The sequence below is a fragment of the Wasmannia auropunctata genome, unplaced genomic scaffold (genome assembly GCF_000956235.1).
Source record: "Wasmannia auropunctata unplaced genomic scaffold, wasmannia.A_1.0 LD336106.1, whole genome shotgun sequence".
NCBI classification, from domain to species: domain Eukaryota; kingdom Metazoa; phylum Arthropoda; class Insecta; order Hymenoptera; family Formicidae; genus Wasmannia; species Wasmannia auropunctata.
The window spans coordinates 9193232-9209570 of NW_012026784.1; the positions used below are offsets into that span (position 1 = coordinate 9193232).

The 16339-nt window shown below is 39.5% G+C and overlaps 1 protein-coding gene across 1 annotated transcript in view; it reads right to left on the reverse strand.

Annotated features, from left to right (window-relative positions):
• LOC105455987 (E3 ubiquitin-protein ligase MYCBP2) overlaps positions 1-16339 on the reverse strand; it is a 180610-nt gene that overhangs the window by 136364 nt on the left and 27907 nt on the right. The gene's annotated exons all lie outside the window — the stretch shown is intronic.

Consider the following 16339-nt stretch of genomic DNA (forward strand, 5'->3'; position numbering starts at 1 on the left):
TATCCCCTGTGTGCCTTGTCGACTCACTTTCTCTCTCTCGCTCGCTCGCTCATTCTCTGTGCCTCTCTGTATCTCAATACGTCGCGGGAAAACTCCGTTTTGCACACACGGTAAAAGCCCGACGTACGCGGTACGCAAAGTCCTTGCGGCGTTTGATCTCGCGTTACTTTTTCGATCCTTCCGAGTACCGGAGAGTTTCTTTTATGCAAAAGGCACAAAGGGAATGAGTGTGTGTTCCTACGCGTGCAGTATACCGCCACGACGAGTGACTGGAATAATGCACGGTGAGATAGAAGGAGAGGAGAGATCCCGAGCGAGGGGCTGGGGGAAGACGATAAAGCGAGGAACGAAGACGACCTCCGGGTAAGAGGGAGGCCGACGTTGCGCGGTGCAATAAAGGGTGGAGGAAGAAACGAGACTTCCTCGTGGGACGTTAACTCGTGCGCGTTCGCCGCCGGCGCGGCACCGAGTACTTTGTACCGGCGCGCGAGAGTATCTTTGAGTACCTGGGTGCACACATGCATCAGGCAGCGGCGGGAAGCTCGCGTATACGGGAAGCGCGGCGTGCACGACGGAGAAGAGGGGAAGAGACGCAATTCCGTCCATTCGGGGGCATTCGGGCGCGAGGTTTGTTCCGCATGCACTTTGCATTCGCGGGCGGTGCATAATTCGTACTGTCCGAGCGTACCCGCGCGGCACACACGACGTCGTTCCTGCCTCTCCTCCTACTCTTCCCTCCCCTTTACCCTCTCCTAGATCGATGGATCTCATCGATCGCGGACGCGCCCCTTACGTACCCCCTTTGAACCGACGCCTGAGCGTACGAGCACGCGGCGCACACACAAATTATGCACATGCCGACGTGCGTTTGCGGCGAACGCCCCTGGACTATCATCCCGCATACTATCACGAATTACAGAAAGCACCGTAATCTATATGAATTTAGCTATTAATAACTCGGTTCAAAGGACACGCCATTCCACTGAAGCGAGAATTATAAATAATTTGTGCTACGTATCTCTTACAAAAAATTATTAGAGACGTCGAAAATAGAGATATAAACGTGGTGAATACACTGGCGTTTTCTGCAGTCGTATGCAGGAGTAAAAATAGATAATTCACTCTTAATGACGGTAAAGATAATACGAATAAATACGAATAATGATCTACATCTTTTGAACAGAATATCGCGGTTACATCTATATGCGTTTTATATACATATAAGTAAAAAGCGCTCATATAACGAGACACTACACTTCGTTTTTCGAAATGGAAGAAAATTCTACACGATATTTCTTAGCAGGTGCACCACAGAGACAGGCTGAACGACTGACAACCGAGTAAATATTGTCATGTAGACGGGCGCACTCCTCTCGTCGTCGGGAACGTATCTTGTAATAAAAGACGGTAGAATTCTCAGTTGGGACGATATCGCCGATAAATCCTTTCTTTCACATGCAAGTAATAGACGTTCCGAGGGCACATTGTTGTCGGACGGTAATATTTATCGCCGCGAACGGCGACCATAAGTCTCGCGGAAAACGGTTACAAGGATTTTTCGCGTGGCGGTATACTTTTAGCAATACGGATTCCATCAAGAATGTAATAGAAACGGCCGTTATTCCAGGAAGTGGAAATAACGCGCGATGTCCTCTATCGCGAGAGAGACCTATCGAACGTATAATAAAAATTGATTCATCGTACACATGCGTACAAAAAAAGAATTTCGGAGCTATCGATACTGCTCCGAGTTTAAATATTACTCTATCACGCGGGGCGTAATAAATCAGATCTGTTGCGCGCGTCTCTATTGTGTGAACAATTTTTAATCCACCGATATTATTCACACACGGGGTCTGCGTACCTGTAAGCAATGCTCTCGGAATGGAATTCTATTTCCGCGATTATGATATATTTTCTTACGATTTTTACATATCAGAGTTCGAATAGCAGCGCAATAAATATCATTCAAATATCTATTTTTTTTTCGGTATAATTTCAAGATGACATGTTATAAACATTATTCAGCTTGTTTATTTTTTTATGGACATTATTATATTGCTTTCTACATGCAAACTGAAACCTTGTACGATGCATCCGCATGAAAACATCGAATATTAAAGCGCAACTGTAACGACTAAACTTTTTCCATCCACCGGCGCGGGCGGTGTGTGTTGGCAGAGCTGAAAAGACCCGTAAACCAAATAGCCCCGTTTTACGCGAACTCCGTGCGTTTGAAATCGTTATCTTAAATCTTTCATCGCTACGAGCAGGAAACGGAGACCACTTTGCTTCTCCTCGCGATAGGCAAATGATAGCCCGTGCCAAAATTATTGCTATCCATCTTAACGTATATTCCGCGGTCCGGATACCCGTGTACTTGCACTTCGATAAAGTATAGGGCGCGAAAGTGGCCGACCTTAATTGTAAAACGGAAGTCTCCTTATCGATCGGCGGCAACGTCGTAACTAACGGTCGACGAACCCTTAGAGTCTTCCCGATCGAATTTCCGCATAGTTTCTAATTCCGGGTGCTTATCCGCCTCTGATTTTGGATCGACTTTGTGGGTTCTATCTCGATTGTTGTTCGGAATAATCGTACAGAAATAGATTGTAATAACTGAGCTGAAAAAGCTAAAATTGGACGGGCGTTGTTTGATAAAGTACGCAAACTGAGTAAACCTGAAAAAATGTAATTGAAAAATTTATTAAAAAAGTCTGTAAACGGATATATTTTCAAATTTCCTTCCTTGTTAATATAAGTTCTAAATTCAACAGTTTGTAATCTGCAGTAATTTATTGCAACACGCGATTGTCATACATAAATATTTTAATTTTATAAACGTATAAATATTATTTATATAAAGGCAACAATTTCTCATATTCCCTCTTTGGCATTTATGATATTCTGTACATTGGCTTTTCAATTTAACCCACAAAATATTTTCCTGAACCTATCAATTTCACGAGCTTGTTAAACACCTCTTGAAACTACAGCATTGGCAGCGACGTCGGTGGCGCCTACGCTCGTAATTTTCACGACGGCGGCGAAGAAATCGCCGGCGTGTGGAGGCGAGCGCTTTCCAGAAAGTCGAGTAAAAAGTAACGTTATTAGTAACTCAATCATAACGTCGGGCGGCCAGCGGATTGTAAAACTCAAGCAAAGCTTACTTGGTCGAAGAATATTGACCGTAACGAAGGCAACCGTAAATTTATCGCGGCCAAGATAAATAATATAGCGATGTTGATTTTTTTTTCTTTAGTCCGTCGAAAATATTTTCGTCTCGTAAAAATTGAAGTAACGGCCCCGTCGCAAGCACGTGCACGAACAATTGATTCATAACAAGTGCCAAACGAGTCTGAGATTGCCACGCCGATGTCGGAACTACCCGGCCGTCGCAGCGTAACGTAGTTTATTACGGTTGACCGTGTATTAATAAATTCCGTTTACGAGCCAACAGGCGACGCCTATAATTCTTCGTTCGCCCTGTCTTGCCACGAAAATAAATAACATCCGACGCGTTCTTCGATGCGCGAAAAGCAAGCAAAGAATTATAGAGCGTTCACGTCACGAAGAAGCAGCGTTACCGTTCTCGGGAATGGGAAGGGGAGAGATATTTAATAAAAATCGTGCGTCATTGTTAAAATATTTTCCGGATATGTGCAGGATCGTTTTTCGCTTCTTAATTTATTAGCAACCCGCCATCGATTCTCATTGGCAGCGCGTGATTAAGCTTTTATCGAAATCCGAAGTCCCGTGTCACTCGTAAATACGCGTGAGCGCGCAAAATTCGTACGTCGCCCACTGTATACACTTGCGTTTGCGAGCGCGATATCCCGGATCGAAATACCACGCGCAAAAAAAAAAAAGGGACAAAGAGTTGGATCTCACAGGCAAACCCGATTTGCCGACAGCTCTAAAGCCGATTAAATCGCCACTTCTGTAATACGCGCTCTTCAATATTTAATTACGGAAACTCTCGAACTTGTACCTATATGCCGGCGATATTTCTCGCGGATATTGCTGTTGCTACCGCTCGATAAATTTCAAATCGATGTTTTTGTGGTTCGGAAGATCGTTCAATAATCCGGCTTTGTCGAAGGAGACATAACCCAACTGTGATGAAATGAAATAGAAAAAAAAAATATTTAATGGAAAATACAGAAGCAGAGAAAACGAAATTTCGATCGTACTCCAGTTTTCTCCAGTTTTCAGTGGACCAAAGTAAATCAATTCATGTCTAGATACGAGACGATTTAATAATAAATCAAATCTAAAATATTTAATTGTAAGATCAAAGCATAAAATATATTAGAGAAACGATAAGTTATCACGTTGTCACAAAAAATTTGCTGCAATTTATATGACAACTCCGAATATGGACTTGAAAATAAACTATAAAAGTTGGATGATTAAAAAATTGAAGCCAGAGACAAGAGAAAAATTCAAAGTTTTAGAAATCATAAAACTTCCACGATATAACAAATGTACTACTCAACAATGCAAGATGCAACGATTTCAAGATAAAAAAGGTCAGACAGGCCCGTATTATAGTCATATACTAAAATAGTTGTATAATAGTCATTTCAATTAAAAAATTAATCCTTTTTTCCGTTAATTAATTTTTTTTAATAACGCGTTTAATTAATTTTTTTTAAATAAAATAATTAAGTAATGAAGTATTCAAATTAAAAAAAGATAATGTATATATAAGCAAAGAATAAAATTTACTATTAGTAATATACATACATTTATATACACATCGATTAGATTAAGAAACATATTTCTTATCAATTCGAATTCAAGTAACAATTTCTTCAGAATGCTCTTCCGAACAAAAATTATTATTTTACGCTAAAAAGTCCGCAAAACGAAAAATGTATAGCTGCTCGCTTATTAAAATTAATTTTAAAATGGAAAAAAAATGAAAGATTTGACATACATATATATATGTATATATATCTTCCCCTATAGTACTTTATATAATACTAAATTTTATAATGGCTGGCTGGTATACGTCCTTGGTATCGCACGCCGAATATCGCACGTTGCCGCATACGCAAGGTCGCCGTGCGCTATGAAATTCGCCCGAAGATATTCGAGTTGGCAGGTAAACGGCGCATGCTGTTTCCGTATTGTTGTTATTATCTCGTCGAGATCTGTGATTATTTCCTACAGCTCGATTATTACCCCGTGTAATTAAACCTCCGCGATTAACAATTACAAATTTATCGGCTATTTTTAGTATCTCGTGCAATTTATTCGTTTCACTTAAAAATCAAAATGGGAGAGAATGGGAATTGGTATCGTTTCGCCATGATATTTACATGCGCGCAAGCGATAACCGATTTAACAAACGCTTACGAACGATTCGAAAATATTTTGCATCGAGCTTTGATTTTTTCGTTAATTTAAACGTAATTTGTTCGTTATTTTCGGATTAAAAGAGGGCGGAATAATACATGAGCCGCTGGACGTATCGAACATTGCAACGAATCGTCGCAGTATAAAATAGTAAAATGCGCATCGCGTGCGATAAACATCGGCAGTTGTCGTGCAAAGTGCGATTAAAGTATATTGTTTTAATGTAATGATTAATACACGCGATCGTAATTAACCGTATTTTCGCGAGTATAGTGTTACACGGGTGCAACGAACGAATCTGAGAGAAAGAGCGGGAGACCACCGGGAATTTCAACACAGTCACACTTCCGCTATACATTAGTGAGCGACATTTTTTATTAAGGTAATGGATCTTTGTAAGAAAAATTAAATTATCAAATATATAATATATATGTAAATGTATATGTAAAAGTTAAAATTATAAAAATATAGATAAATGTAACATCTCTCGTAGAGACAACTATTATCTTCTATTATCCCATTGGATATGTCTTTGATAATGAAATCCAACAACTATCTCACATATTATTTGATGCAGTATTCCATAACCGTATTTTAATAATGTCAAATTTCACGGGAATAATTACTCGCTTTTCATATTCATCTGATTGCGAGTATACTTTCAGTTAACCTCCAATCAAAATATTGAATCATGTATGTCTCAAGAAATGAAACTTTATTCTGTGTATCTCCCTCCCAAATCGTCTTTTAACACGAGATGTTTTAATAACGATTATAAATACGACTCGTCTCTCAGAAAAACAGAAATTCAAGAATTCACGCATATTATTTCGCAGATATGGAATAAAGTCGTAATAGTAAATAGATATAAAATTTCCAGGAGTGTAATAAAAGTGTAAAATTTCTCTGAGAATGAGAATTTGTGAGAATAATGGAACTTCTCGTGAGGTTTGTAGTGTCGCAAAATGTAAGTCGCGAGAACACGTTATTGGCCTTCGCACGTGCAGCATCCGTATTCATTTCAACCGTCGTCATCTCGGCGCGGTTATCATATCGACATCGTCCATTATAACCGATTTCCGAAATCGGTCGAGACTGCAAAGAGATTGCAAAAACGAAATACGCAAAAAAGCATCTCCAGTTGATGCGACGGCGAAAATGAAATAAAATGAACCATTAAGGCTGATCTAAAAAAGCGCGTAAGCGATGTAATATCGAAAGATAAAGTTCTGCTTCTTTTAGAGATTTCTGATTCTAAATCAAATGGTCATCGAGTTTCTCGTCAACTATTAAAAAATACCTTATAAAAGCATAAAACTAAAATTCCATCAGAATCCAACATTCAATATTCAATAGAAATTTAATAGAAATGATTTATATTAAAATTTAAATTATTTTAATATTATTTTACTACTAACAGAATAAACAAGTACGAGATAGTATCATTTTATACCTTCGGGTTTAGTATTTTAAGATATTTATTCATTTAATGCAATAATCACAAAACAATAATAGCAGGATCGCCGTGAAATACGATACCAATAAAATATGCATTACTGAAATAAAACACGTTAATAGACAACAATACATCAATAAATCAGGGTAGTTACAATGATAAATAATATCTTGCAAATTCAATTAACTTGCCACTGCTTTTGTAATATATGTGCAAATATATTTTCGCAAAAGAATAGTTATTTATTCATTCCTTTAGCGTTTTGCGATAACATGCCGCATTGCCGCATCGCAGCTCAAAATTTCCATACGCGAAACGAGAGACAAATTCATTTCCCATTGTTCTCGGCGGACGCATCGGGCGTCGTAACCCGGAAATGCCGCTTTACTCGCACCTGTCCCGGTAATACATTCTTCGTATTCGCGCACGTTGGTGGTTAAATTTCCAACTTTGCCGGCGGAGTACTGGCGGTACTAAAAAAAGTATATATATATATATATATATATATATATATATACATATATATATATATATATAAACTGGCACGCATGCGAATCTCATCGTCACGCTGCGTAGCAGTGGAGAGACACAAAAAAAGCGTCCACGATGTGCCGGTAAAGCGCACCTTCTAGCTGCGCGCATCGATAATCCGCGCTTCGAGAGATTTAGCTTTGACGGCAGCGTACATTTTTTTGCTGCTCTTTTTTGTCTCTCTCATTTATGTATCGGCACGCGCGCGCGTGAAATGTGCGTCCGACGACCTGTACAGCTCGCGGCTCTTTGCCATTCGTTAGCCGTATAATTTTAATTAGATGAGACTTATGAACAACCTATATATCGGTTGCAGCTGACGCAGTTTCCAATGTGATTCTCTTTTGACATGTATGTGTCTTCTGTTTTTTACATCGATTCGCTATCGTAATGTATTCACGTACAGATATCTTATCTCAGAGAGAGATATCTTATCTCAAGGTGAATCTGGAACGCTAGAGTTCCATATGATATGGAAATCCACTTTTGCAGATTTTGTTTCTTCAGAAAAAATAAATACAGATATTTATTGTCTGCGTGTAATTTATTTATATTAAAAAAATGTCTCAGTCCTACAAAAGGTAATTTATAATTTAATCCATAAAGAATCAAGATAATCACGGCTCACGAAACAGAGCGTAATTATCTACACGCCTCTAAACTCTCGGGTTTATTCATTCTACTCGCAAAAGAGATTCTATCCCTCTTAAATCCGTCGCTTCAAAACCGTGATAAAGTTGCGCGAAACGCCGGTGATTCCACGCTGCAGACTGCCAACTACCATCCCGTGCGCTCGGTGCTTGGCAGATCGAACCCTCTGCGAGGTAGTATGGGAGAAGGTACAGGTAAACACATCCATGGTATATCGGTATATGGTATATCGAGCTTCAAAGGGTCGCGCATCCACACGCCAGCGTTTCAATGGTCAACACTCCGGCTGTATCCGGTTTTTAAAAAGCTCACCCTGGCCCACCACCATCCGCACCGCAACGACACAACTTGTCACCCCACCGACTTCCATCCCTCAAAACGCTCCTGCGGCGTGGTCCCTCCTCCGCCGCTCACTTTTTATACGCGGCGGCAATTTATTAATTTTTTTTTTTACTCTACTGAACCGATCGAAATGCATGCACGGTCTATCATTCGCTTTCACAGGGCTCGACAACCTCGCGTCGTCAAAATGGGTCGCAAGAATTAAAGGAAGGAGCGAACGAGCGAGGGCGCGCGGAAGGAAGTGGTAGAACGACCGTTGTTAAGTAACCGAGATTATAATCATCGCGAAAAACGACATAAGAAAATAGTAGGGTTTCGATAGCGCAAGAGATACGGGGAAAGTACTCGGTCAGGGAAGTCGGCAGTTCGTTCATTCTCGCGCGCTATCGAGAGAGAAGGAAGGGAGAAGGGCTTTTGCAAATTACGTGGAGTCTGAGGCGACTTGGAGACTTTCAGAGTTTTAATTACTCCGTGCGAGAGACGCGTTTTCATTCTCAGCCTCTCTCTCTCTTTCTCGCTCATCGCCCTCGTTTACGTTTCCGCTATCACGTCGAGGCGCTATTTCAATTTTACGAAAGATTTCCAGCTTTGACGTGAAAGGGCGACGTTGCATTCTATCGACGCGTACTAAAACCTGATTACATTTATATAGTGACTCGCAAAATTAATCAGATTTTAAAAAATTCCCAACAATTATTTAGAAACTTCTTATTGTAAAAAATAATTTTATCCTTATTCTTCTGACAATTTGCAAGCATTTGAGCATCTAAAAATGCCTTTAGATGCTCTTTTCCTTTATTCATGTTTATTATATTAAAGAATTTTATATGCAGAAATTGTTAAGACATCCAATCTCACATACATGATTTGTACTTATGTTTCTCTAATTTTCTAATTTTTGATCCAATAAATTTATAATAAATTGACGTAATAAAACAAATGCGACGTAAAAAAAAAATATTATCAAACGTGAATTTTGTTTCTCGCTTTTCTTTCATTGAGTGACCGACTTTACGCTCGCGTTTTGCTTATTAAAACAGTAACGCGACGTATAAATCTCTTACAGGTCGTAACTTTTGCTTCCGTTTCCTTCGCAACATGGATTTTTTACAGGAAAATCGTTAAGAACATTTACGAGCACGCGTAGCCACTTAAGATTTGCGCCGCTTACAATCAGCTAGATACCAATGCGTGATGTTTCGTGTATGTGTGCTACGATGCGTGCTGATAAGAGTAAAAAATGTGAAACTAAACGTTAGACGAAGTAAAAAAATATGGATGAATGCAAATGAATACGATTTATTTGAAACAATAATAAAATAGCTCATTTTTCTTATAAATTCAGCATGCAACACGCAAAAAATATAAATTCTAATATAAATATTTTATGTCTACAAAAGAATAATTAACAATCAAGAAAATGAATTCCACCGGTGCTGTGCTATCGGCAAGCAGATCTTAATGGCGCGACAGATTCATAAATCTTACGATCGTTATTTCAGATAAAATTATTAATTAATCAAATTATCGAAAAAGTCTCTTCTCTGACTGGTAACAGCCATTAACGAGCGCGACCGTAATTCAGTGCAATTTCTACGATGCGCAATTTCTTATCGGAACACGTAAGTCATGATAGGAACGATCGGGGCGACAGTGACAGATGCCACCGATCTACGGCAAAAAGCCCCCGCTGGAGATGCATTAATGCAAAAAAGGAGGGGCACATCGCTATGCAACGCGACGGCGAAGATTCCTGAAGCAAGTGACGTTAACAATTTCAGACGGAGAGAACGCTGATTATTTTCCATAAATACACCGCGAATTTACGGAACATAAAGTTACGACGGGGTTGGCGGTGTGAATACAAATTTATGCGGCACCGGCCCAGCCGTAGCACGACGAAAAAACTTTTTTCCTTCGTTGTAAACCCGTTGCAAAGTTGATTCCAGACAAGGGGGAGAGAAAAAAAATATGCCACGCGTGCGCGCGCGCGCGCGTGTGTGTCAGACTAGAGTCAAGAGGGGCGGCTGCACGCACCGCGGTACCCGCGGATAAATATTTATACGTGCACTCACGCGTCGACATAACACGCACCCCCGGAGTGCGTATGTGTCTCTTTCGTCGACGTGGAAAAAGAAAGGGGATTCACTTTTCGTGCGAGAAGCGCGACGGGATTTTACGCGTTCGCTTTGACGCGTCTACTTGGGATATCAATTTTTTAAAAGCGATCCCTTATTTGTGAAACAGATGTAATCAAACGGATGCGATAATAAACGAAATCTTCATTTTGGAGCTTCGCAATGTACTATAAAAATAAAATCAAGTATAGCTGATCCAAATTACTTTATGTTGTAAAGAAATAATTCACTGAAAAATATAGAAAGTTTTTTCATACCTTCCATTCGCCAGAATTCATCGTAATATTTATAAATATGTAACAACGTCGCACTGAATATATGATCGACTGCAGATGTATGTTACGCATTTGCATACAAATATAGTGCAAAATACAAGCTGCCGTGTAGAAGGATAGATAAAGATAACGCGGAAGAAAAAAGAAAGATATGACGAATTTCAGCTTCAATATTTACTGCAGCATATTAGACATAACTTGTTTTTGTATTTTAAATTTTACGCGCGTGAAATATTGCAGAAAAACCGGAATAACTTTTTCTAAGTTATTCATATAGATTACTTATTTTGCCGGAATCTATGTGAATGTATATAATAACGTAACAGTATCGTCCCAAATGTAAAATTGCCTGAAGATATATGTTATATGCATTCAGGTATTATGATCATCCCGCGAGTTTACGGCGGTATTTATATACGATATCGCTCTTATACCGCATTTTCGATTACCACCCGGATCGCGAAACGATCTAAAAAACGGTCTAAAAAATGATAAAAGATATTAGCCTTCCCGCGTGCGCAGGGATATGGCTCAAGATAGCGCGGTGGGACGAGGAACAGCATGAACGCAAAGAAACGGCGAATTTATCGTTAATATTTTTCGCAGAAAGAGAGAGAGAGAGAGAGAGAGAGAAAGAAAGAGAGAACGTAGTTTCGATATTCTTTTTCGCTTTCCAAAGCAGGTCGCAACGTGGCGACATCGTATAGAGAGTCGAAAAATATACCTAGACGAACAAAAGGCTGAAATTTACGATACACGTGACACACGCAAACAAAAGCGCCGATGCCGATAAAGTGTCGTTTCGCCTTCGAGGTCGACCTTCCGCATTATGAGTTACTTAGTATTACACACTTCGGGGCATCTCATTAGTTATTTCAAGTTCAGACCACTGAAAAGTTCGCGGTGTCATATCCGTTCGTCATTGAAATTCCATTCCGTCGAAGGCCATCGACAGTGCGTGGACGTTCGAACAGGTGAGAAACGATCTGTCCGAATCTTTTAACCTATACCTCGTGCACGCAAGGAAACGCTTGGATAACAAAATTGCGCATACGGGCGAAAGTCGTCATAATGCTCGTAACAAAATCATACGGCCGTGCGCGAGTAACGCGAGTAACTCTCCTCTCTATCACTCTCTTCCTCGCTCATTCTGCCCCCCCCCCTCCCCTCCCTCTTCGGTATTCATCTCTCTATCTCCGTTGAAAACACCAGGAAGAGTGGAGTCAGATACAACGTGGCTCTCCCCGGGGCATCGAGTACCAGAGAAACTCGGCAAACAATTATAACTTCCGGTGGGAAACAGCAGCGTATATCGCCCGGCCGTGCTGCACGGCGCACGTCGTTGCGAAACGCTACATTTATGGTCCCGTTGGTGTTATCGAGCTCTGAATTTCTGGTTTCGGAATTTCCAGTTCCATCGCGCCCCGCGGCTGCGGTCGGCCGCCACCCTCGGCAACGATTACCTTTCTTAGCGCTGCGCGCGATTCGATTCATCCCCCCCGGGCGCGTTCGCTCAGACGCGCGCGGATTCCACCACATCTGGCTACACCGCTGACGCGGGGGAGAGAAGTGGCTTCATATCTCCGCTGACGCGCATGGAAATATCGTTTCCGTTAACCTTTCGCACTCCTAGTGGGATTTCTTGTTTCACGTCAGCTGACTCGAAGCCATTTTCGAGTAAACTACTGACGCGTAAGTAATTAATGCTTCCACGCTTCGCTTCAGTGACTGAGCTGAAATAACAATGTCGAATGACTGACCAAATAGCTTTTCAGTTTCAACAGGAATTCACTCTATTTCGCCTTTCGCCCGCGATCTATTCCTCCGTCGAAGTAATAATATATAATGATAAAATATATAATGAAAAAAGTTTTAATAAACAAATCGGTTTACAATTATTCAGATATATTCTTATCCAATTAAAGAATTATTCGGAACGGAGAAGCGTAAGAACGAATAAATGTCTCTTCAATTCGTTAGTTTGTTATTTATTGTCAAGAGAAAATTCGAAATTTCTCTAGCGAGTTCTCATTTGTGTATCTCGTTTTTATATTCGACACGTGTACAGGCACGTACACGTGTAGTTGGATGCAACGTTCTCGCGTAATCCCTTTCGTCGTCGGACCACAAAGTTTTCCCATTTGGCGAGGTACACACACTTTTGTTTTCACCGCGCGGTAAAACAAATTTTCAGGTGCATTTCGGAGTACTGAGTGTTCTCGTGCATGAGCTCCATTTGACGAGATGCATTCCGCCGCCACCGCGTTTTCTCCTGTCCTTCTTGCAAGATCCACTCGCAAAAAATCATCTCTTGGTCATTCATGACAACGTTATAACAGTAGGCTCACTTTTTCACAAAAAGAGCTCGTACCGAACATATGAATGTTTTGAACATTTAAAGCACTTCTTGGAAGGAGTCGTTAGTGAACATGAACGTTGGAAAAATTATATCGATTTAATAAAAGCGTTTTTTAATATACAAATGCTGTACACAAATGAGTTTTTAATGATATCGCGGCGTAAAAATATGTAAACCGCAAAGCATTAATAATGCTCTGTACTGCAAATAGCAAACTCATAAATATTGATTGCTGAAAGTTCAAGAAAAAAAAAACGAACGTTTACAATTGCTAAGAAATTCGCCAAGAAAGTAGATAATATCCCACAGAAAAGTTCTATAATACTATTCGTGTTATAAAATTATACGTCGTGTAAGAATAAATATAGAAATCAATAGAATAGTTTTTTGTAGATTTATCAAATTTACCGCTTTAAGTAGGTCAGGCCTGTGTATACCGGCAATTAATCATCGGTTGGGTCAAATAAAAAAATCGGTAATTGATGTAATCGCGCAGTGACCAGTAATATGTCATACAGAACAACAGACTGATAATCAATCGAGATTACGGCGAGTGATATCAATTTAGAATACTTAGTACCCTCCGTTCGAGCGTGCATTTCCGTCTAGCTGATCGCCCCCTGCACGAGGTCGCGACTACTTTTTCAACGTCATATCGAAATTGGAAAATCTATCGGGAGTAGCCACGGTTACGATTAATCTTCAACGGCAGTCGTCAGATCGCGAGCTTCTCGATATTTTACTCGTGCCGATATGACGTTTGGCCGCACCGAGAGCAACGGTCAGCGCCGGATTATAGGAAACCGGGCGCGGGAGAGACGGCGCGGCGCTGCGACAAATCGATCATCGAAATACGTTTCTTATCGGATCCCCGCCAGGGTCTCCGCGTACTTGAAGGTGAAAAGTTGACCCGCGCGATCCCTCGCGTGAGATTTCGGGTCCCGAGGTTTCAACGCAACATTATGTCGCGACATGCTCCGCGGCACGGAGACGAAACTGGGTACAAGTGTAATGTAAGACCGCGTGTACATCGGCGAGCGATAAGCGATGACTTGCGAGCGATGAATGGGAAGGTGAGTAAGCACGCCAGCTATTAAATAAAATTCATAAACACGCGTTATTCAATGAAATTGTATACATCACCGATAATCACGGTAGTGTTGCGTGAAACCAGAGCAGGATCGATAGTCCATATATTATCGGATAGTGATAATTATTGATTATAGCATTTCTGTGTGGTTATCGGTGAATATATAACCTATATCGTAATGGAATCTTTATTGAATGGAATGAAATTTTTAAGAACTTCGTTAATATTTCACACAGTTTTAATTTTTAATGATATTTCAAGATAACACGTGAATTACAAACGTTATCATTTTCGTTGTCACGTTCATTGAGTTGCTCGGAATTATTTTTTTGCAAATAAATTTTCGCGCTTGCTTCAAAACTCGAAGCTCATCGCTTATCGTTTACCAATGTCCACGATGTTTAATGGTGTGCGAGGAACATAATACGACGGTGGAAAAAAAGTAAAAGTAAAAATGGTAAATCTAAATATTAAAATAAACACGACAGTAACCGCATTTATCATGAAATATTTTTGCGCTATGGAGAATAAAGCGATCACAATCCAGATAGTATTCTTGCGACATAAAAATCGATTGTAAAAAATCATCGTTACCGAGTTACAGAGCGTTGTGAAATTACGGAAATGAATCGCACGTTGTACGCTCTCTGCCTGGTATCTCCTTTTGTAAAATCCCACGAGATTTTCGAGGCGGATCAATGTAGGACGGAAATCCAATGTCCCGAAAATCCATGGCTGTCAAAATATCGCAGATGCAACGGGAGTAGTAACATCCGTTGAAGGCCGTCGTACGGATTTTAGAGCGTCGCGATGTCATCCGTGACATCTTGTCAGAAAAGTAAATGGCGAAATCAATTTCGAAAATAAGAGGAAAGGAAACGTTCCACAATCTCGTTAGTATTTCCATTGCCGAAGCTTTGTGTCCCAATTTATATGACAATCCACGATCGTTTTCTCAATACAAAATAATGATACAGAAACGAACGGAATTACAGGTTAATGGACAATGGATACAGCCAGAATTTTAAATCTACAACAACATTGTTAAAAATTCACTCGCTAATCGAATCGTTCTTGGGTCGCATGAATCTTTAAACATTATTAAAGTTTTACGAAATGCAAGGGGAAATGGACGAATCAAAATACGAAATAGTGGTACGCTTTTATCAAAAGCAATTTATCATGGGTTGTCAACTCGGATAATTCAACGCAGTTATTAGCTTCTCGAACTTCGTTTCCGACTTCATTTAAATATCTCGCTTTTCCGATCTGATAGTAATGACAAATATAAAAAGCGCAAGCTGTTAATACATTACAGAACTCACGTACAAAACACGAATAAATAATCAAAGAATAAAAAAACTTTCGATAAAAAGAAGAATACGGATTTCTTGTTAAAAAAAATATTTATCATACTACAATGAGAAATCTCGATAATATGTTAAAATATTGCCACGTTTCCTTTCCACAAAGCTTGGTAATAAAAGTAAATTCTCCGCTATTACCAAAGAAAGATAATATCGTAGCAGTGCTAAAGCACTGAGACTTAACAGTCTTATATCAATCGCGTCTTATCAGTTGTGACTGATAAGAAATTTGCAATCGTAAAAGAAGAAAGAGTCGAAAAGAGTCGCACGGAAGATACCTAATAAGATAAGAAAAAAAAATTAATTCAAGTAAAACAATGATGTTTACAATTTTTTTAAACTAATTAATATACTATTTCGATAACAATTACAATGAAAATGATAATAAATATCGACGTGCTCAGATAAGTACAAAAGATAATTGATACATGTAAAATAAGCTTGACTAGCGAATCAAGAATATAAATCTCTCCCTCTCATTTTTCAAGAAAAAGACGTAAAAGACTTACTGTATTGTCTAAGAAGTATATAATAAGCAAAATAATTCCCGAAGAAATATGAAAGAAAGAAATAAGAAAATATTGATCCGGTTGAAAATATGAAAAGTTAATAATGGCAAAACTTTTCATTGTACGTACAATTTTCTTCGAAAGAAAATATCTATGAAACACGTAAACAGAATACGAGTAATAATTTTTTTTTAATATCAATAGAATTTATACTACATCATCTATATAAGAAGAGATTATAATTCAAAGATTAAAGA